The following is a 22,363-nucleotide window of genomic DNA, read 5'->3' as shown; positions in this document are numbered from 1 at the left end:
GCGTCCATGTATATAAGTATATATACATTTATATGTGTGTGCGTTATGTGCATCAATGTATGTTGTTAATAAGCAGTTAAGCGTATCGGATTGCGAGACGCAAAGTAGCATCGTGGCATCAGACCATAGACGATCAGATTGTCAGATAATAATTGCATAATAATAATACACGATCATAACCAATTATTTGACTTTGACACTTAGGACGCTTCATGCGTTCCCAACACTGCCCTTACAGCACCCCGGAGCATCCTGAGGATGCTTCGGGCATTGCTGTGTATACCGGCGGTCATAGCCCCACCCCCTCCATGTAATTTCATGCAGATGGGGCGTGGCCTGCATCGGACGGATACATTACTCATAGTGTGGTTTATCAATTTTTATTTCATTGTAACACAATGTCAAGTGTTTAATGTTCTGGCCAAGTATAGGAATTTATACTTGTGATAAATTTTTTTAATATTTTTTTAGAATAGATGTGACTGTATTTTAAGTTAAAAGGCTCTTTATAGTAAACTAATATTTTTATTTTATTCCTAATTATATTCAACATATGTTTTAATAACCTGTTTTTCTTGTTACATAATGATAAATGTCCTGAGCAGCTTAAAGCAGAATTACTTTAGAAATGCATAGAATATTGGTACGCTTAATTCAGGTCATTCCCAGCTTTGATCAGGTCAGAGGTTATACACAGTCCTTATGGGTAGATTGTCAATACCATCAATAATCTTCTGCTTTAACCAATAGTTTTAAAATTGTACTATTATTATTATGTATTTATATGGCGTCACAAGTGTTCCGCAGCACCTTATAAAGTACATAAACAAATAAGTAACCAGCGACTTACAATACAATACAATGCAAAACATGGACATGGATAATAAACATAGCTATATTAGCGACCTTTACACCCACAGCCAAGTGTTAAGGTGCCCACACACATACCGACTTGCTCCCAATCAGCCAATGTACACGATTTCCCCTGAACTCTCCCTGAACTCTCCCCAGGCAGTCGTGGTCACGGTTTGGAGTTAAAAATGTCCAATCTGACTTAAGATCTATCTTGCATCCAGTGCATTGTGTCCCAGCTTGGCTAATCTGCCCTACAGCACAGCAGATCTGAAGATGCGATGTACGACGAGCGGGGACGTGCATCGGCATCGTGATCAAGTGTAGAAACTCACGATTTGGCCACTTTTTACATGATCTGTCGTCACGATTCGTCAAAATCGGCCAAATTGGATGAAAAGTCGGTATGTGTGTGGGCACCTTAAGTTACCCTAGTGGGGAGTAAGAGATAAATGAAAATACAGTAGGGAGAAGCACAAGAGGGAAGAGGGTCCTGCTCGAAAGAGCTTACATTCTAAAAGGGACTACTAGAAATAAATGCTGGACCAGGCTTGTTTAGTATTTATTTTTCTTGCTGTTTTAAAATTATTGGTGAAAGCAGCCGATGATCGATGATCAGCCGATGATCGGTGGCTTTGACAAACCAGGCCTTATTATATCTACCCCTTAGCGGGTATATTAACTAAGCTGTGGGTTTTTAGAAGTGGAAATGTTGCCCATAGCAACCAATCAGATTATAGCTATTATCTTTTAAAAGATGCTAGATAAATGTTAAGTAGAATCTGATTGGTTGCTATGGGCAACCTCTCCACTTCTAAAAACCTGCACTTTAGTAAATATATCCCTTAATGTCTTTGTAATATACAGCATTCTTCATGTGATTTTGCTTAGAAGATTTGAACACCTTTATGGTGTTGCACCGTTATTTTGGTGATATTCCATCAGTGTTGCAGTGCATTTGATATTTTGAAATTACAAATAGCCCACAAATGAACTATCCTCTGGAATATATCCAGTTATTCTTCTAAATACCACCGTTGTGTAACATTTATTTTGCTGTGCTCTTACGACAGCACTGGCTCTGATCTTTCATTATTAGAGAAAATTAAAAAGGGCCATGGCCTCATGGGGAAGGGCCAGGGAAGAGATAGGGAAGGTCAGGAGATGCCGGGGATAAAATAAGAGGAAGCTAAAGTGAAAATGATAATAAACAGAAAATTTACAGGCCCAAACAGCACCCCCTGCCCTGCGATGCCCTGTGCCATGGCACTGTTCGCACCACCCTAGTTACAGCCCTGGCCTCAGGATCTGTATTTTATTGGTTCATCCCATAATATACTGTAATCTTAAGGCGCAGATCCACATGCCGACTAGGGAAAGACAGTACAATTACGACATCGTAATCATATCGTCGTTTCCCATCCCCTGCAGTGCCTACACTGAATGATCAGTCGTTCAGTATAGGCACCCTCCATCATCCCCGAACATGGCCAATCTGTCATTATCGGCAGATTGACCGGCATGTTCGGGCGATGATTGATGTCGGTAGCGCGCATCGCTGGTTGTTTCTGACATTTGCATACCCGATTTGTGCCCGATTAAAGAGCGATTGAACGGGGGCGTGGCCTGGCAGCCATCAGGGACGGAAGTGTGGCTTAAGAGCTCCTGATAGCCCTTCTCTAAAACTGCCTACTGCTCAGGTTAAAGGCATCTTACTGCCAAATATTTACTTTCCCCTGCGTCGCTCACCCTGAGAGAGGCCAGCAGAGGTGTCTGCGGTGCCTGGGTGACCTTCCCTGCCTCCCCGAGTGCTGCGGCCTACCTTCCACCCTGCAGCCGGGACCTAGATTTCAGAGGCCCTCCGACTTCCATAGCTGCACTGCCGCGAGTGTCCACCTGCTGCCTTCAAGCTCAGGGGCAGCAGACACATATCTAAAGGTACCCTGGGGACTTACCTAAGTTGTTGGGAGTTCCCCATATCAAGACCACAGTGTGGGGGACGCTGGGCTCCGGAGCCCCGGGACGACGCCATCTTGTTTTTTTTTTTTTCTGCAATATTCCCCATAGAAACAGAGCTTGTATGAGGTGTGAGCTCCCTCTGGTGGCCGAAAAGTATATTACATGGCACACTGATGCAGTTCTCTATGCCTGATGATTAAATTCTCTGTCCTGTCACCCTGATATCTCAATGGCCTAACACTTTTCTGAGTTAAGTGGAACATACATTCACGTGATACCCATTTTTATTCACTTTATTTTTTTTTATCGTGAGAGATTACGCTGGATTTTACTATGGGCCCGAAAAAAGTTAAAGTCTCTAAATCTGTCTCAAAAATAGCCTTTTTCAAACCCTCTCCTCAAACTGTTAAAGCTATCGGGATGGAGACGTTGGCTCCCCAGAAAACTAAATTGACTACTCCATCTAATGCAAGATCCTCCCCCACTCATACCGATTCTGCACCGAGTTCCCCTAAAGATTGTGACTCTCTCACAGTCGGCACCATGAAACTACTCCTCTCACAATTTAAAGTAGAGGTTGCTGCGGAATTTCGTGCCACTCTTCAAGCTTGTCAACAGTCAATTGACGACCTCGGTGATCGAACAAATAACCTTGAAAATAAAATGGAGGAGGTAGTCGGGTCACACAATGACCTCATAGTTCAGCATGAGTCTCTCCAAACTGAAATTACTGCTCTTCGGGAGAAAGTCGGAGATTTGGAGGACAGATCAAGACGCAACAATATTAAACTCCGAGGAGTTCCTGAAACTGTTCCCCATAGTGGTCTCCACGAATTTACGTTGAATTTATTTCGGAAGCTCCTGCCTGAAGCGCGATCAGATGACCTTCTTATTGATCGCATTCATCGACTCCCAAAAGCCAGAAGTGCTCCGGAGGGTGCATCTAGGGATGTATTAATGCGGATGCATTTCTTTCATATGAAGGAGGCATTATTGAAGGCAGCTAGACCGTCAGAGGAATCAGCAGCGGCTTTGAAAGGCCTCCAATTATTTGGTGATCTCTCTCAAGCAACATTGGCAAAGAGACGCTCCTTCTATCCAATTACTAGTGCCCTCAGGAGAGCTAATATACTTTATCGATGGGGTTTTCCTACCAAACTCCTAGTGTCATGTGATGGTTCCACAGTCATAATTACAAACCTGGATGAAGGGTGGAAAACCCTATCTAGGTGGAACATTGCTGGAAATTCTTTTGATTCTTCATCCAATCAAAACCTGCAGAAAGACTGATCTATAGCGGAATTTCAAGCATAAGTACACATTATAATTTTCTTTCTGCTGTATGCTACTATATATAGTCTGAGAAAGTTTTGTGAGTATTTTGAATGTCTTAGTCTATTCAGAGTGGCAATAATGCATTTTCACTGTATTATTTTACTCGAATTCTAGTATATGTTTCATTTACAAGTAGGCCAGTTACTTATTTAAATTTTTGTATGTATCTTTGGATACGTTTTTTTTTATATGTTACCAAGTTTTGTATGGCCATGTTCTCCTAGGGGGTTACACTTGGGTACTGTTTATTTACGGGTAATGTTTCCTGCCCCTTCCCCGTAAATTCGGGGGGGAGGCTGAAACTACGTGCTATCTTTTTCACATAATTGCATTCCCTGAGTGATCTCGTTTGTATGTAAAGATATGGTTATATGCTTGGTTTATTTATAGTGTTAATTAACTGTTTCGTTTATGGGTGACGGGGATAGGCTACTACCCCCCAATCACAAATTCCTAAGAGTCGTAGTTTTTTACACGACTCTTGTTGGCTCCAAGTGGGGTCGTTTATGTTCTCTTATACCCCTTCTAATGTCTGCTGTTTTTTTTTTCCTTTTTATTTTCTTTTTTATCTATGTTACCCCGTTATGTGTTTCTCTTTTCCCCAGCCAGATTTGCAATCCCAGGATTGGTATTTTGATGTTGGTCACTGCACAGTATTTTACACCTTGTCTGTATAGATATGGTTAATTTATTATCAATCAATGCGAAAGGATTGAACTCTCCCCAAAAAAGAAATTTAGCACTGCGGTATTTTTCTAAGGTTAAAGCCCACATTGTTGCGATTCAGGAGACGCATTTTCAGCAGTCTGCCCCTCCAAGATTTAATAACATCAGATTCCCTCATTGCTACACAGCTAATGGGCCTCAAAAGAAAGCAGGAGTAGCCATCCTTATTTCTCAACATTGCGCATTTACACTAACCTCAAAATATGCAGACCCACAGGGAAGGTATCTAATTCTAGTGGGATTACTAGATAATGTTGAGGTTACTATTGTCTCATGTTATGTTCCAAATACAGGGCAATTGGCCTTCTGTAGAAAATTCTGTTTGACTTTACAAAAACACTCTAAGGGAGCATTATTGCTCCTCGGAGACTTTAATATGGTCCTGGATCCAACCATGGATAGATCCCATTCAACAACTTCCCGTTCAAATAGACCACAGGAGTTTTCTAAGGGTTTCCAGCAGCTTTTAGTAGAGCACGGGTTGTTTGATGCCTGGAGAGCAAAACACCCTACAGTAAGAGATTATTCCTTTTATTCGAATGTCCATAGGACGTATTCCCGGATAGACTTGGCCCTATGTGATAGATGGACCTTATCATCTATTAGTAGTATCAATATTCTTCCCATGACTTGGTCAGACCACTCCCCCCTTTTTGTTAAATGGGATATAGGGAATAGGAGAGTAATCCCGGGCCCGTGGAGACTAGGTAATCACCTGTTGACTCAGCCGGAGGCTCATAAAGCAGTTCAGGAGGCTCTTTCTATTTTTCTTAGTACCAATAAGCCGGAAGAAACTTCCATATTTAACTTTTGGTGCTCATTGAAGGCAGTTATTAGAGGTTCAGCAATTCAAGTTGCGGCTCGGCTTAAGAGAGAATATAAACAACAGTATGAGAAAGCGGAAGTTGAGGCAGCGCAAATTGAAGAAGCTCATAAAGCAGACCCCTCTAATAAAATATTATATAAACAACTCCTCAATGCTCGAGAAAGGGTGAATGTCTTCTCACTTAGAGAAGTACAGCGTAATATTGCCAGATTAAATCAAAAGTTCTATGTATTTGGTAATCGAGCAAGTCGACTGTTGGCTAATAATTTACGTGGACGAAGGGCTAGGGGGCAGATACAGAGAATCTACAATCACCATGGGGCTAAAGTATCGGACCCTGTAGAGATAGCTAATGCTTTTGCAACCTATTATGCGCAACTTTATAACCTCAAAGATGACCCCAATATTGCCCAACCAACGGCAGCCCTTATTGAGCAATTCTTGAGTGGGCTTTCTCTCCCGAAATTGTCTTCTGAGGCTTGTCTGTCCCTTAGCACTCCTTGGACTCTGGAGGAAATAGATGTAGCCATTAGTAAAATGCAATCAGATAAGGCTCCAGGTCCGGACGGCTATTCTGCCAACTTTTACAAAACATTTAAAGCTGAGCTGGCTCCGGTTTTGTTGTCTGTGTTCGGTGAAGCAACGGAATCTAAGCAATTCCCTGAAGAAATGCTGGAGGCACGTATAATTGCCATACCAAAACCCGGCAAAGACCCTAATGCTGTAGCTAATTACCGACCTATTGCTTTGCTGAACACAGATGTCAAGTTGTTTGCCAAAGTGATTGCTAGTCGCCTGTCTCGGCTGTTGCCGGTTCTCATTAAACCGGATCAGGTCGGATTTGTGATGCACAGGCAAGCCCCGGACAATACACGTAGAGTTCTCAATATTATAGAATATTATGACTGCCGTAGGGAGCCTTTATTGATCCTATCGCTTGATGCCGAAAAGGCGTTTGACCGCCTGCACTGGGGTTATTTGATGAAGGTTTTACACAGTTTCGGTTTCCAGGGAGGTATTTTAGATTCCATTTCGGCCCTATATACTTGCCCTTCTGCGAAGGTATTTGTAAACGGTTGTCTATCTGACAAATTTGACATAACCAACGGCACACGTCAGGGGTGCCCACTTTCGCCACTCATCTTTGCGCTTGCCATTGAACCTCTGGCGGAGATGATCAGAACCCTCAAATCCATACATGGTCCCTTGCTCGGAGGTTTCTCCCATAAAATAAACTTATTCGCAGATGATATTTTACTGTGTTTACTCCACCCAGAAGAGTCCCTTCCAGCATTGCATGCCATTTTGGATCAATACGCAGCAGTGTCCTTTTACAAACTCAACACAGCAAAGACAGAAGCCCTCCCTCTTAACATCCCAACTGTAATTTTGGAGAAACTACAGGAGACGTATAGATATACATGGAAATCTAGGTCCCTCAAATATCTGGGGGTGCATTTAGCTAGAGACCATGATCTTATTGATTGTAATTTTGGGCCCCTCTTGAAAGCTTATGAAACTTTAACAAAAGAATGGATGCTACATGAGGTGTCCTGGCTAGGAAGGATTGCGGCTGCAAAAATGGTGCTGCTCCCGAAACTAATGTATTTATTTCGGACCATTACTAGACCCCTATCCAAATCCATATGTAACAAATTTTACCAAATACTAACTAAATATATTTGGAAGGGGAATCAACCCAGAATAGCGAGAAATACCCTCTCCCTCTCTAAGGAGACAGGCGGAGTGGCCTTCCCAGACTTGGAGAGATACCATTCAGCATGTATACTTAGCCAGGCAAGGGACTGGTTCATAATAGACTCTCCCAAACCCTGGGTAATTATTGAAAGGGAACTTATGCGCCCCTTTCCCCTTCCTGATCTATTCTGGCTGCCCTCTTCTGAAATCTCCTTCAGACCGGGATTCTGTAAAGCAGTCCAGACTACAATAGTATGTTGGCATACCTGTGTTTCCTTAGATGAAGAGATTTCCCTGCCTTCTCCTAATCTGTCTCTCCGATCAATAGCCAATTTGATCCCTGATATGCACTTAGGTTCCTGGGCGAAGGTGGGCCTCTCTTCTTTGGGGGATGTATTCGCGGGGGAGGATTTGGCTTCTTTTGTGTCCCTTCAAACGCAATTTGGTTTAACGAGGCAGGACTTTCATAAATATTTACAGCTGAGACATTGGTTGCACAGTCACCTCCCTTCTCCACTTAAAAAACCTGCCTTCCCATCACTGCTGCTGACTCGCCTACGATCCTCTAAACACAAAGGTGGTATATCTTGCTGGTATCAGTATCAGATAATGTTAATGTTAAAAAAAAAAGGGAAACTTCCGTGTCGGCTTAAATGGGAGAGGGATCTGGCTGTGAACCTTTCTGATGAGGACTGGAATATTATTTTTCGTTCCAGTTTTACTATATCCAAATGTATCAACCATTCAGAAATGTATTACAAATTACTTCAGAGAGCATATTTTACTCCTGAAAGGCTGCATAAGATCTGGCCCTCTGTCTCGCAATATTGCTGGAGAGGTTGTGGTTTGGTGGGAGACATCTTTCATGTCTTTTGGTCCTGTCCTCTACTTCGCCCCTTGTGGAATGCAGTATTTTTTATGATTAGTAAAATAGTTGGTGTAACTATTCAGGCGGAGCCTCTAGTTGCCTTATTCCACTTCTATCCTGGGGAATTATCACGTGGCGAGAGATATATTATGGGTCATGTGCTGATTGCTACAAAAGCTACAATTGCTCAGGGGTGGAAGACAGCCTCTCTCCCCAACATCACAGTCATAGAAAACAAGATCCATAAGCATTTTGTTTTTGAAACAACAGGTGAGAAATACTCCTCCTCCGTCAATTCCATCCATATGAAATGGTTTAAATGGGGAGAATATAGGGAAAAACAAGGCCATTCCACCATTTATAGTGTTCCGGTTGTTCCCGGTGTTCTCTGTTCACCTCACGCAGATCCGGGGTAGCTCCATTAACTGAATATTTAGTATTTTGTCTATATGTGTTGTGAAGTGTTTTATAAAACATTTTTCTTGTCCTAAAAAGTTTAAGTATCAATTATATGTACAAGGACCAAGATCGATTGATTTATATTGTGATATGCTATATGTCTGGCTTACCCCTTTTCCCTTCTTTTTCCTTCTGTATCCCCATTTCTTTGTATTAAACTTTCAATAAAAACTATTATGAAAAAAAAAAAAAAGAGCAATTGAACGATAACAATGCCGTTATCGTTCAATTGCTCTGTTTAATCGGGTAGTTTCATTCGCCAATCACTTGAGACATATGGTAAATGCAGTTGGATTAAGAATATATCTACATATTATACATATGTGTTAGGATCTGAGGGCCTGATTCAGAGCTGCTCGCAAAAAGCGAGCACTCGCTCTGAATCAGGGCGGCCGCATGTTTTATTAAATCCGGCCTCTGGCCGCTCACATAGCTGTAGGTGACCACCCACAGCTTTTGCCAGCAGCCAGGTGATGGTCGTGATGGTCGCGACCATCGGGCTTGTGACGAGACCCTTGTGGTAGGGTCTCATTCCCGCAAGCCCCAGTGAGCTTCTAGCTCTAATAGAGCCGGAAGCTCACCACTGACATCACTGGTGATGTCAGTGGGGCCGCCCCCAAACGGCAGGCGTTCCTTCGGGAACACCTCCGTTTTGGCAAGCCACCCCCCCTGACCCGCCTACCAAACGGGGCGAGCTGTCAATCAACATCGACAGCCGCCCCTTTTGGATGCGAGCGCCGGAGCGAGTGATTTCTTGCTCGCGCGTGCGCACTGCACGGCCATCGACCCGCTTGTGAGCGGGTCTGAATCAGAACCTGAGTTTGTTGTGGACACGGGGTGGAAATAGGAGCAGACACCTGAACAGATTTAAATTGAAAAGTGGGTCTTTTACTGGGTGAACTTGCAGACATGTACACAGATAATAAAAGTCCAGAATATTAAGAGGAGGGTGATGATTAGAAACTGTAGTGAAGTATATATAGGTAATGTCCAGGTAGTGGAAGAACAAATAAAAGTCTTTGTAATCTAAATGGTCACTGCAAGGCTGAAAACAGTACTGATTGAAACTGATTAGGTGAAATCCAGAGAGGTAATGGAGTAATTAGAATAGCAGCAGCTGATGAATTAAGTGGAGAGTTTGTACTGAGATGGCTCAGTGTGGAAATGGAGGCAGTGTAGGTTCAGAGTTAACTGTACACACAGGTCCTTTGGCAGGGAAAGGGTAAATAGAAGGTGTAGGATGGTTCCAGCAGGAGACTGGGAGCAGGCAGAGTGGTGCAGGCTACTTGGAAGCTGGGATCCAGCAGGAGCACAGGCGAGCACTCAAACAGGCAGGTATATAGGAGCACAGGAACTCTCTTACAGCATTCACTGTGAAACACCTTGCACTGGCAACCATGGGAAGCTCTGAACTCCCTTAAGTAGTGCAGATCGTGATAGGTCAGAGAGAGCATGCGACATGCCAGGACTGGAGCAGCTAAGTCACATGACCAGAGGCAAGATAGCAGCGCCCATACCAGAGCAGAATGAAAACACCACCAGGCCTACCCCTGCCAGAATGACACAGTGCCTGTGGAACACTTCACACAGCCAACGTCTGCTGTCAGACACCAGACCCTCCGCCGGAAGGACCATGCCACAGCACCCTCACAGGTAATACCTGTCGTCCCCTATGCCGAGAAACCCTGGTCGTGACAATATGTGGTTATAACCTAACCACACTCATGCCATGGTCCTCTCTTCTTTGGGGGATATATTTAATTAGGTGAGAGAATAGCAAAGTACCGCACATGCAGGGTTTTTCATTTTTTTTCTGCACCTCCAGAGTGTGACCAATTTTTCCTAAAATCCATATTTTAGGAACCCCCCCATATGACTAATTAAGCAATTAAAATTTACTAATTAGCTTAATTAGTCAGTAATTACTCTCTTTCCGAAGCCCTGTCTTTTTCATCCAGGCTGTCAGGACCCGGTCTTCGCAAGAAGCGTGTGTGGTAAGTGTGTGTGAGTGTAAGTATGTGTGAGTGTGTTTAAGTATTTGTAAGTATGTGTGAGTGTGTGTGAGTGTCTGTGTAACCGCTGTCCATGTGAGATATATGTCATATGTTATTGTTTTTTTATACAAATCTTCAAACGGGCTCACAAGACTCACTACTTCATCAAGGCGTTCCAGCACTCATTCTAACCCACTTCATGCTCTTTCCTCCCTATCTTCCCCTTATGTGTCACGCCTGTCTGTCTGCCCCTCCCCTTTAGAATGTAAGCTCTCACGAGCAGGGACCTCTTCCCTCATGTGCTTCTCTTTACATTTTCTTCTACTCTATACTCCCCATAAGGGCACCTAACACGTGACTGCCAATCCCTGCTGCTTATTGTGAGTGCTTTAATCGCTATTGCAGCAATGTATATAAACCGTGTCCTTGTCATGCACTGTAATGTACTGTAAGTTACTTGTTTCTTGTTCACTTATTAGTTCTATGTACTATGTAAAGCACTGCTGAACACTTGTGGCGCCATATAAATAAAGGATAATAATAATAATATATATACTTTAAGCATTGTATCTTTCTTATATTAAACCTAAGTTGTTAAGATTGGTCTCTGTGATTCTTATCAGATTTATTTTGCATAATCCATGCTATATATCTGTATGGGATGTAGTCAGGATCCTGACCATCAGAATGCAAATGATCACAATAATGACAACGCCATCCCGACGGTAACAATCCAGACAAATTCTGATGGTAAGTATTCGGGTTAGGTTTAGGGTTAGGCACTAGGGGGAGGATTAGGGTTAGGCAACGGGAGGAGAAAGTTAGGGTTAGGCTGCAGGAAGGCACGGTTAGGTTCAGACTGCAGGAGGGGTGGGTTAGTCTTAAGATTTGGGTTGATATTCTGACCGTCGGGATCTCGTACAGAAACCATTCTACAGGTTATTATTTGGGTAATGATAACTAGGACTTGCTATTTGGAGAAAGTAGCTCCTCAATCATCATTAAGTGGCGGCAGAACCTGAGAATTAAAAGTGAGTGAGAGAGCTACTGGGGAGTGTAATCATTTCTGTAGACAGACTAGGTGATAGTTAATAAAATAAAAAAAAACAACGTGTCAGACCCACATCATGCAGGCTCAAGTGAGTGCTTACCTTGACAAAGAGATTGGAGTATCTTGGAACTGAGGGCCTAATTCAGACCCGCTCGCGAGCGGAGCGCTCGCAAGCGGGTCGATGTTGGCCCAGTGCGCATGCGCACGACAGAGGTGGCTCCGGCGTGCGCATGCACAAGACCCGGATAGCGACGGGCAAGCCGTCGCTATGGGTCTCGCTACAAAGGGGGCATGCTGTCGATGGTGAGTGACAGCACGCCCCCTTTGGTGGGCGGGTCGGGGAGGGTTGCCCAGACGGAGGCGTTCCCATGGGAAAGCCTACCGTTTGGGGGCGGCCCCACTGACATCACAAGTGATGTCAGTGGGAGAGCTTCCGGCTCTGTTTGAGCCGAAAGCTCTCTGGGGCTTGCGGCCATAAGACCCTACCACAAGGGTCTCGTCGCAAGCCCGATGGTCGCGATGGTCTTAACCATCGCAACCATCATCCTGGCCACTCGCATTAGCTGTGGGTGGCAACCCACAGCAATGCTCCATTAAAGAAAAAAAGACGCTCTGTTTCAGAGCGAGCGTTAGGTCAGAGCGTCCGGCTCTGAATCTGGGCCTGAGTCCGTCACACTTGAGAGGAAAAAAAGACGCTTATATTTCTTTTTTGTTTGTATTTCCAGTGGAACTGGAAAGTCAGCTGTCTGATGGACAAGTCTAAATACTGGAAGTACTGGAAAAAAAAGCAGTATATGCAATATTATTATTATTAGTATTATTATTATTATCCTTTATTTATATGGCACCACAAGTGTAATAAGATAATACAAACTATTGTGCGGTGCACTTAGTAGGCTGCGTTGAAATGTTTCTTACCAAGCAACTCTTCCCTAGATAGTCCTGGGATCTTCCGGAATATGATGAGTATTTATTAAACAATTACAGTATAGTCAGGAATTAATTACTATACGTAGCACTACACTTTTAACTCGATCATTTACAATGTATTATACACATTTGAATCAGAAAACTGCACTGGGATCCGTAAATTTTATTAATACCGGAACTCTGGATTCTCGTTCCAACTGTAGGAGGAAATAGGTTAATTGCAACCAAACATGTAATGTCACACTCATACGCACTAGTGCGAACAGAACAATATAACCCGTAGTTGATTGGTGCACCAATGGAAACATCAAACAATTGTCTTTTAGGCCTACAACTGTATGCTCTAGATTAACTGAATAGTATTTTTAGTCTTTGTAAACGTTGCCCGGGTTGAAGAATGTTAGCGAATGAGTCAACGTGTACTCTACTTATGCAAGGTCCTGCACGGATATTTTGTAGATAGTTTTAGCTACCTGTCTCTGGTATTTATGTAACACCGTGTCCCTTTGGGGGTGAACCTACAGCGTGCTGTTAGTAGCTTTCCTGCACCCAAGGTGTTATGAAACCCTCTTCCTGTGAGCACACATAAATGCAACTATATTGGTTTTAGTACAGTTAATTGCAACAATCTAGTGACGATTTCTCCTGGTTAGACTCCCTGAGCTCTGAAGAAACTGGAGATTCTGAACTGACGCTAATGCTGACACTGTAACTGATGCTGATGCTGACACTGTCACTGCCTCTTGAACGCTGCAAGCCCGGGCCTGAGAGTAAATAAATGTATTCACTGAAGATGATCTAATACTCCTTTCTCAAGTCGCCAAAGTCTATGATACCCTTGCTGAAGAGTAAGCTGGGTTTTGCAGAACGTTACTCTATGTTAGGGCTGGTGAAAAGATGCGATTCCGTCCTGGCACACTAGCAAAGTGATTCTTATTCTAAGGTAATATGCGAAATCTCCTCAAAGCTTTTCAGAAAGGCTTAAGTTGCATTAAGATAATTGCAGGGGTGTGTTAACATTAACTTGCAGGCTGTGTAACTTCACTGTACTGTCTTTGACTGATGCTGACAGGTTAAATACATTAATCAGAACCTTGAGATATTTTGTGAATAGTCTATAATTCCTTCATGACTAGAATTAGCTGTGACAGGTATAGTGGCTTTTTGATAACTCAGTCTGTTCACCAGCCTATTGTGGTGTGGAGGTGTAATTAAAATGCAGTTGCACAGACCTGCTCTCCGGCGTCTAGCTCCAGCACCCAGGACAGCGCTCTCTTTTCCAGTCCAGCCCCCCGGCTGTCCGTCACTCCGAAGGGGAGGGCTTAGAGGCGGCCCCCGCTGACGCTGCTTCCTCACAGCAGTGTCTCCTTTGCAGCTTCCTGCCCAGCCGCGGCTCCTCACAGCTCCGACAGCTTAACACCCCTCGTCTAGCGCTGCTCTGCCACAGCGCCTGCCGGTAAGTCTCACACTTTTCCCCGGCAGATCCTCCTTCCGTCCTGTTACCTCAGACTCCTCACAGACTGCACCCAGCAGCCCCCGCGGGTGTCTCTCTATATATATCACCAGCGGTCGCGTGCGGGGTGGCTTCCCGCTGACCGCACGCGCCGCTCACTGTCTCTTTCACCCCCTCCGCGGCGGCATTGTCCATCTGTCCCTTGCCGCGTGCCCATCAGTGCATAACAGTACAGGCAGGGCAGCCTGCTCCAATGTCCTCCTCGTGGGGGGGGGGGGGGAAAGGCTTCTTACAACAAAGTACAATGTGTGTGGTACTTTTCAGTTGAATGTACATATAATAACTGTTTTTTTTTTAACTATATGGGTATATATTTATTTCAACTGGACAATAAACACCTCCAGGGGTATCACACAAGTGTTCCACAGCGCCTTACATAGTACATAAAACTAATAAGCGAACAAGAAACAAGTAACTTACAGTACATTACAGTGCAGGACACGGTTTATACACATAGCTGCAATAGCGATTAAAGCACTCACAATAAGCAGCAGGGAGTTGGCAGTCACGTGTTAGGTGCCCTTATGGGGAGTATAGAGTAGAAGAAAATGTAAAGAGAAGCACATGAGGGAAGAGGTCCCTGCTCGTTAGAGCTTACATTCTAAAGGTTGTAGATTATATTAGAATGTCCCTCTGTGTGCTGCCTTGATATTTTTCCATTTATTTGTCATAGCAGTGGAACGGGAAGCTCCGCTAAGGAAGGGACTGAAGTGATTGGTTAAAGAATCTCTGTGCAGTGCTATATAACATGTTGGCAGTATATGAATAAAGATTAATAAACAGTAAAATAAACAGTATGTGCACTTAAGCTAGGGGCTACACACTATGAGATTTTTCGTCGAACCAACAATTTCTGCAAGTGGAAGGTCCCAATATCACAATGTACAATTTAAATTAAATATCTGGCAAATTTCTCAGTGAATTTGCATATGTATGCCCCACAAGGATAATGAGGTAATCAGGAAAAAGCATAGGAAATATAGTCAGATTATCGAGACTGCTCACACACTGCACGATATCGGGACCTTTTACCCGATACCTTCTGGCAAATCTGACCGATTTGATAATCAAAGGAGAGCATTTATGCCCGTCCTTTGGTTATATCGGCGATATGCTTATGTCTACACAGTACATGTAAAAACAGACCGGTCACCTGATTACTGACAAATCGGCCCAATAAATGTATAGTGTGTACCTAGCTTTTCCATTGCCTATTCAAGGGTCTAGTCATTGATATGAACAGGTCTGTTATATATATGTGGAAACAGTACTTTCTGCATGTTTTTTAAGTAACAAACCCAATTACCATTCCTGTAATGCAGGGCACAGCACAGTCCCAATGTAGCACCCATGCCCATTTACTAGTATGGGGACCGAAATTCATCAAGTTTGCCTGTGGGTACTAGCAAGATCTTCAAGCAAAAACAACTCATATTTAAACTATACTTATTTTTATATAAATATAACATTCTCAGTTCTGGTACTGGATTTGCACTAGGCATCTTAATATATCTCCCTGCACCCACACTAAAGCTGGGTGCAGGGAGATATATCGGCCGCTCAATCAAACGGCCAATATATCGCGACCGCGTCGGCGGGTGTAGACCCCCGATATGTCTGTGAATGATGTCGTTCACAGACATATCTCATTGGCTGTGCAGCACAGCAAATGGCTGATATAGCTCATGCTTGCCTACTCTCCCGAATTAAGGTGGGAGCTCCCGCTACCCCGCAAAATAAATGTAATCCCTCGCTTTCTCCACTGTACTGCAGAAAGTTTGGACTGCGCATGCGCAAGTCTGGATGTAATGGGGGCGGGCCCGGGCTTCAATATGTGAAGACGCAGGGGCAGGGAGTCCGTTTACTACAGGGGTCCCGGGTCCACCCCCTGCACAGAGCAGCTCACTCACAGGCCAAAGTTCACACATAGCGCTGGGAGAGACTGATGCTCCCAGCCTGGTAGAGCTTGTTTCCCCTTCATGCTAGGGACCTGAAAGTGATGTCAGTGAGGGCGAAAGTGCAGTTCCATGCCCATTAAGGCCACCTAAAGAAGAAAGTTGTCTCCACCTAAAGAAGAAAGTTCTGCACTCGCCACGCTTCGGGCTCGGCTCGCTACAAGGTTATATTCCCCCTCTATGCCCACTTGGATGGTAGGGAATGACGTTGGACACTGGCTGATGACGTCAGGGTCCTCTCTGTGAAGGGGATTCAGACATTACTTTCCCAGCATTCCCTGCCCAGCCATACCCAATGAGGACAGATGGAGGATCCGATGCCAAACTGTCTGTCTGAGCCTGAGGAGCTGTGTGTGACTGTTTCACCATTCACAGGCTGAGCCAAAAAATCTCCAATGAAATCTGTTGTTAGCAGTGATGCAGGAGAGGAGAAGTGAGGGCATACTTGCCTACTTTTGAAAAATACTTTCAGGGAGATTGCAGCAGAATGCGCCGCGCAAATCGCGACGTGCCATTCAGGGGTGTGGCCTGCCCCAAAGGGCATGTCTAGCTCAACCTATGGGTGTATATAGTCCTATAAACTGAGACCCTAGCTCCCCCACAGACATTAATATAGCTCTGCCCTACCACATTCACATTACTTGATGCCCTACACACATTCACACACACACAGATACATTCACACATATACATTCCAAACACACACACACACACACACACATACATTCACACACACACACATACATCATTCACACACATTCCAAACACACACACACACACACACACACATTCACACACACACACAGATACATTCACACATATACATTCCAAACACACACACATACATTCACACACACACACATACATTCACACACATTCCAAACACACACACATACACATTCCAAACAAACAAACAAACATTCACACAAACACACTCACACACAGATTAGTGCACTCACCTTGGGACCGGGCACTTCTCCAGCCTCTCCACCGAACAGCACAGCGCTGTCTCCACCAGACCAGAGCTCCTCTCTGCAGCTCCAACAGGACTCCTCCTCCACCATGTCTCAGTCGCCGCAGCTCCCATGTGCAGGTAGGAGAGGGGGGAGGGATCCGCTGCTACTGCCGCTGGAGCCAGACACTGGTGTCTCCATGCGGCTACTCACAGAAGCCCGACACCTGCGCTGCTACCAGGCTCCGCCTGCCACCGCTGTCGCACCCAAGCACACTCTGTGTGCGCACTGCTCACTAGCGCCGGCCACCGCTACCGACAACCCCGCGGTGGCCGGCTTTTAAGTGAAATGACATGCCGTCATGATGTCCCCTCGCAGGCCCCGCCCACAAACCGGGAGTTGATGTACACTTTGCGGGGGAGCGGGAGGCTTCATTAAAAACCGGGAGCCTCCCGCTAAAATCGGGAGGGTAGGCAACTGTGAGTGAGGGGTGTGTGTTTGTGGGATCTATTAATGTGTATGTGTGTGTGATCTATTAATGTGTGTGTGTGGATCTATCAATGTGAATATGTGTGTGTGTGTGGAGGTATATTAATGTGTGTTTGTGTGATCTATTAATGTAAATGTGTGTGTGGGGGGTGATCTATTAATGTGTGTGTGTGTGGGGGGTGATCTATTAATGTGAATGTGTGTGTATGTGTGTGTGGGGGGATCTATTGTGTGTGTGTGTGGGGGTATATTAATGTGTGTGTGTATGTGATCTATTAATGTGAATGTGTGTGTGGGGATCTATTAATGTGTGTGTGGGGGGGATTTATTAATGTGAATGTGTGTACGTGTGTGTGTGGGGATCTATTGTGTGTGTGTGTGTGTGGGATCTATTAATGTGAATGTGTGTGTGTGGAGATCTATTGTGTGTGTGTGTGGGGGGAGATCTATTAATGTGAATGTGTTTATGCGTGTGTGGGGGATCTATTAATGTGGCAGGGGAGATCTAGTAATGTAAGTGTGGCAGAGATATATTAATGTCAGTGAGAGGGCTAGGATGTCAGCCTACAGTAAGATCTGTTATTATATTTGTGTGGTCATCTATATATTACATCATAAATTGAAAGTTGCAGAATTTTAATTAGAATGGTTGTTGGGTAGCATATTCTTATTTTGTCCACATTTCCTTTTGCAAGTCCCCCTTAGGCCCGTGTGTCTATGGAATGTACTGACATAAATTTGCCTCCATGTCAGCAATATAGAATATGTTGGTGACTTACAGTGTCACATGCCAAGTGTTTACATAAAGTCATTTAGTTTGGTCCAGAACACACCCAATGGCAATAGATACGCCACAGATACCGACATTCTGGCTTCCCTTTCCGGGAGGGGGCAGCCAGATCGGCAAAATCAGGGGCGTTGCCACACGATTGTGTCATATAGGCCCTGCCCCCGTTACATAGTGCCGAGATTTCCACATTGTGCAGCAGGGGGTGGGGCTAAAATGACACGATTTGGTGTGAAGCGCGTCACTGACCCCCCCGCTGGGGGGATTTTCATACAATCGCGGGGGGAACAGGAGGGGTCGGCAGCTGCCGGGAGGCTTGCCTGCCTTTCCGGGGGGCCGGGAGCTCAATTTTAAATTTCAAATTTAATTTAAACTTTTTTGCATCAGGCATCCAGATCTACCCCTTGTTATATCCCTTTCACACCTGTAGCAATAACCCGGCTTATTGCACGTAAACACACAGCAAGAGGGGTTACTGTGCAGTGTGAAAGGGCCAGGTTGAAATTATTATTATCCTTCATTTATATGGCTCAGGACTGGCTCCAGGGGTCAGAGCACCCTGTGCCGGCCTTATACAGAGCGCCCCATCATCGTGTGCATAGGTCACGCCCCTCTGCGTGACATTAGGAGGCGTGCCCGCATGGCACGCCTCCAAATAACGTCAGGCTGGGGGGAGCCTCACTAGCTGGGCTTCACCAGCCCCTCTGCGCTTCCCCCAGCATACGCGCAGCATCCACTCAGACTCCGGGGTCCAGCACAGCTGCGGCGGTGGGGGTCCCCAACCTCCCGATTTGACCACCCGTGGGCCACCCACGGGTGGAACATCGGGACAGTACTGTCCCGCTGAAATCGGGATGTTGGGGAGGGGGTGCGCCCTCTATGGGTGGCGCCCCTGTTCTACCGCACTGGTCGAACACCCCTAGAGCCGGCCCTGATATGGTCCACAGTGTTCCAAAGTACTACATGAACAAATAAGTGAACAAGAAGTCAGTGCCTTACAGAACAATACAATACAGGACAAGGACATGGTAAATATACATTGCTGCATTAGCCATCATAACACTCAAATCAGCAACCAAGTGTTAGGTGCCCTAGCTGGGAGTAAGGAGTAGATTAACGTATTAGTAAAGAGAAGCACAAGAGGGTAGAGGGCCCTGCTCGTAATAGCATACATTCTAAAATGGAGGGTCAGACAAACAGGCATGACACAGATGGGAAGGAAGGACCATGTAGCAGTGAGTTAGGATAAGAGCTGGAAGGCTTTGATGAAGTAGTGGCTCTTGAGAGCCCGTTTGAAGGATTGTAGAGTGGTGGAGAGTCTGATGGGGAGTGGGAGAGAGTTCTAGAGGTGGAGAGCAGCATGGCCAAAATCTTGAAGGCGGGAGTGGGCGGAAGTAATCAGTTGGCATGAGAGGCGGCGTGTATTTGTTGAATGAAGAGGGTGGACAGGAGTGTGAAAGAAGAAAAGGTCAGAGATGTAAATGGAAGAGGAATGTGTGAGGGAAGGGGAGCCAGTGGAGGGCTTGTAGGAGAGGGGAGGCAGCTGTAGAACGTTTGGGGAGGAAGATGAGCTGAGCAGCAGCATTCAACGACCCGGCATTTCAACCCTAGTAACGAGCAGCTCGCGATGCTGTGTGAACAGGTAACCCAGGTTAATGCGATTCAGGTCCTATTCACAGCATAGGAAGACCCGGCACTTGGCGATGGTCTCATCTCCAAGCACCGCTCAGCATGTAACGGCTTATTGCCGGTCTGAAAGGGGTCTCAGCCGGGTCGTACTCGGGATGGAACGTGTGAACAAAATCCCGGATGCGACCCGGCATTGCCATGCGAAAGGCGTATTAGTGAGCTTAATAATTTGTCATGATTTATTTAATATAATACAGACAATTTATATCACCAGCCTCTAGAAACAGATTTTTCTTTTTCAGGCAAGCCTGACCATATTCTCCCTCGTTAGTATGCTATGAGTATGGTATGCAGTTCAAAATTCGACATTCACTATGCCAATATTTATAAATGTTGACAGCAGAATGTCAAATGTTGTCTATATGGTTAAAATGTGGACATCTAGCAAGTTGACATCTGGATGTCAACATGGACAAAATTTGATAGATGAAATGACGACATAGTGAAAATGTCAACATTAGGGTTAGCGCTAGGTGTCGAAATTGTGAACGAATCGACATTGTGGCAGTGTCGCCATGTAACAAATCGTCACCAGCATGCCATGATGAACACGTTGACGTACTTTGTCCACTTACTGTCCATATCGACATCTAGTAGACCAACTGTATGTCGACATTTGTCAATGCCGACCTAATATATGTATACTGTATTTGTTTCAGTATTTTTTTTCTATAGTATTCTTGTATACACATATCCTGCTGCTCTCTCCATGTGAAACACTTTAAAATAAATACCATGGTGACCCTGGTAACAATATATCTCGGCACTGTCTCCCCACAATAAAGTCATGTACAGTGTTGCCGCAGGTAGGATGGGTAATCAGATGGCACTGGGACCTGGGTGGCAGTAACTGGGCTGCATGTCACGTGATGCCGGTGGAAGGGGGCGGGGAATAGGCCAGACCAGGAGAGACAGAGAGAGAATAGGACAGAGAAAGGGAACAGAAGAGTAGCAGCGGCAGCAGCACTGGGGTAGCCGGGAGGAGGGTGGGGGGAAGCAGGCGACTGGCAAGGAGGGCCACACCAGGAGAGAAGGCAGGACAGCAGGCTGCAGCAAGAGACAGGCAGTGGTTGTGTAAATACCCTGTGATGTGACGGTGAGTAACTCCGCTCCAGCAAATACATCCCTTATCAGTGACCATAAACCATCCTATCCTGCAGAGCTTGCACTCTGCCCGCTGCAGGGGTCCTCCCTCCCCGCTAGGAAGGGCGAACACTCAACAACAGATGATGGGACATATCCCAGGAATCCTCCCTAATAGCCGGGGATCTCCTTGTTGTACAAAGGTTACATACAGTGTCCCTGCTGCAGAGCTTCTGGGGGGAGTCAATGAGCTGTACGGGAGCAGTGACCAGGGGGCTGGGGGCTTCTCTCTCTGCATTGGGGGGTTGTATTGAGGAATATCTGCAGGAAGCAGCTGTTTGCGGAACAAAGCTGAAGTGGATCAGCAGCCAGGATAAGGTAAGAGGAGGGGGAGGGGGTGACTGAGGGAGTCCGGGGGGGGGGGATGTGATTGAAGAGTTCCCTTGCCACTTGTTTATCCCATGCTGCTGCTATTGCAAAACCCTATAAGCTGTGTGCAAAAGTCTTCATCCTGGAATGACCATTCCCATATATTGGCTATTTGCAGCTGGGACCTTCTGATTGGAAGGGGTCTATTCACTACGACCTATGAAGTACCAGCATCGCACCAGCTGGCCTTGTGATGTAGCATGAAAATGCAATTTATCTTATTTATCTATAACAGTGACCGATTTGAATAACAAATAGTGGAATTGTGGAGGCGTAGGGGCTGGTAGTGATAGCACCCAGATGACAATAAATAAAATTGTGTTCTTTTTAATAAATATATATATATATATATATATATATATATATATATATATATATATATATATTGTGAGCTCAGCCTTGCCTAAAGCAAGAGCATGCAGGTCAAATACAACTGTGTTCTGTCATTTGAGCTGGCTGACCAGATCTATTGTTTAGGGTAGGAACACCTGCTAAAAACAGTTGCGGCTTGGCAGATAACAATAAATACAGTTTACAAATTTTATTCTGACTGTTTATTATTTAAGTACTTATTTTTAAAAAGACTTATTGAATAACATATTCTCTCAGGTGGGGCTCCTGGGAAATAAACAAGTATTCTCTCTGCCTGTACTAGGATTCTCTCCCTACAGTGCTCCCTTCCCCCACTGCATCTCCCTACTCACTACACCAGTAAGATTGCTGTCTATCAGTGCACAGCATAGGCCCGTATACAATTTGAATCTCAC

General features: G+C 45.0%; 1 protein-coding gene across 2 annotated transcripts in view; it reads left to right on the top strand.

Moving 5' to 3' along the window:
• Positions 1-21,009: 21,009 nt before the first annotated feature.
• The window catches only part of SLC7A6 (solute carrier family 7 member 6), a 38,751-nt gene continuing 37,397 nt past the window's right edge, over positions 21,010-22,363 (top strand). Inside the window, exon 1 of one of the 2 annotated variants that reach the window (XM_088471897.1) lies at positions 21,010-21,180. The gene's annotated coding sequence lies outside the window, so the exon portion shown is untranslated. The other variant, XM_088471898.1, reaches the window with a different exon arrangement.

This window comes from Taudactylus pleione, unplaced genomic scaffold (genome assembly GCF_031769625.1).
Source record: "Taudactylus pleione unplaced genomic scaffold, aTauple2 ptg000117l, whole genome shotgun sequence".
In the NCBI taxonomy this organism is placed as follows: domain Eukaryota; kingdom Metazoa; phylum Chordata; class Amphibia; order Anura; family Myobatrachidae; genus Taudactylus; species Taudactylus pleione.
The sequence above is the reverse complement of the archived record's forward strand: the minus strand, read 5'-3'. Positions and strand labels throughout refer to the sequence as shown.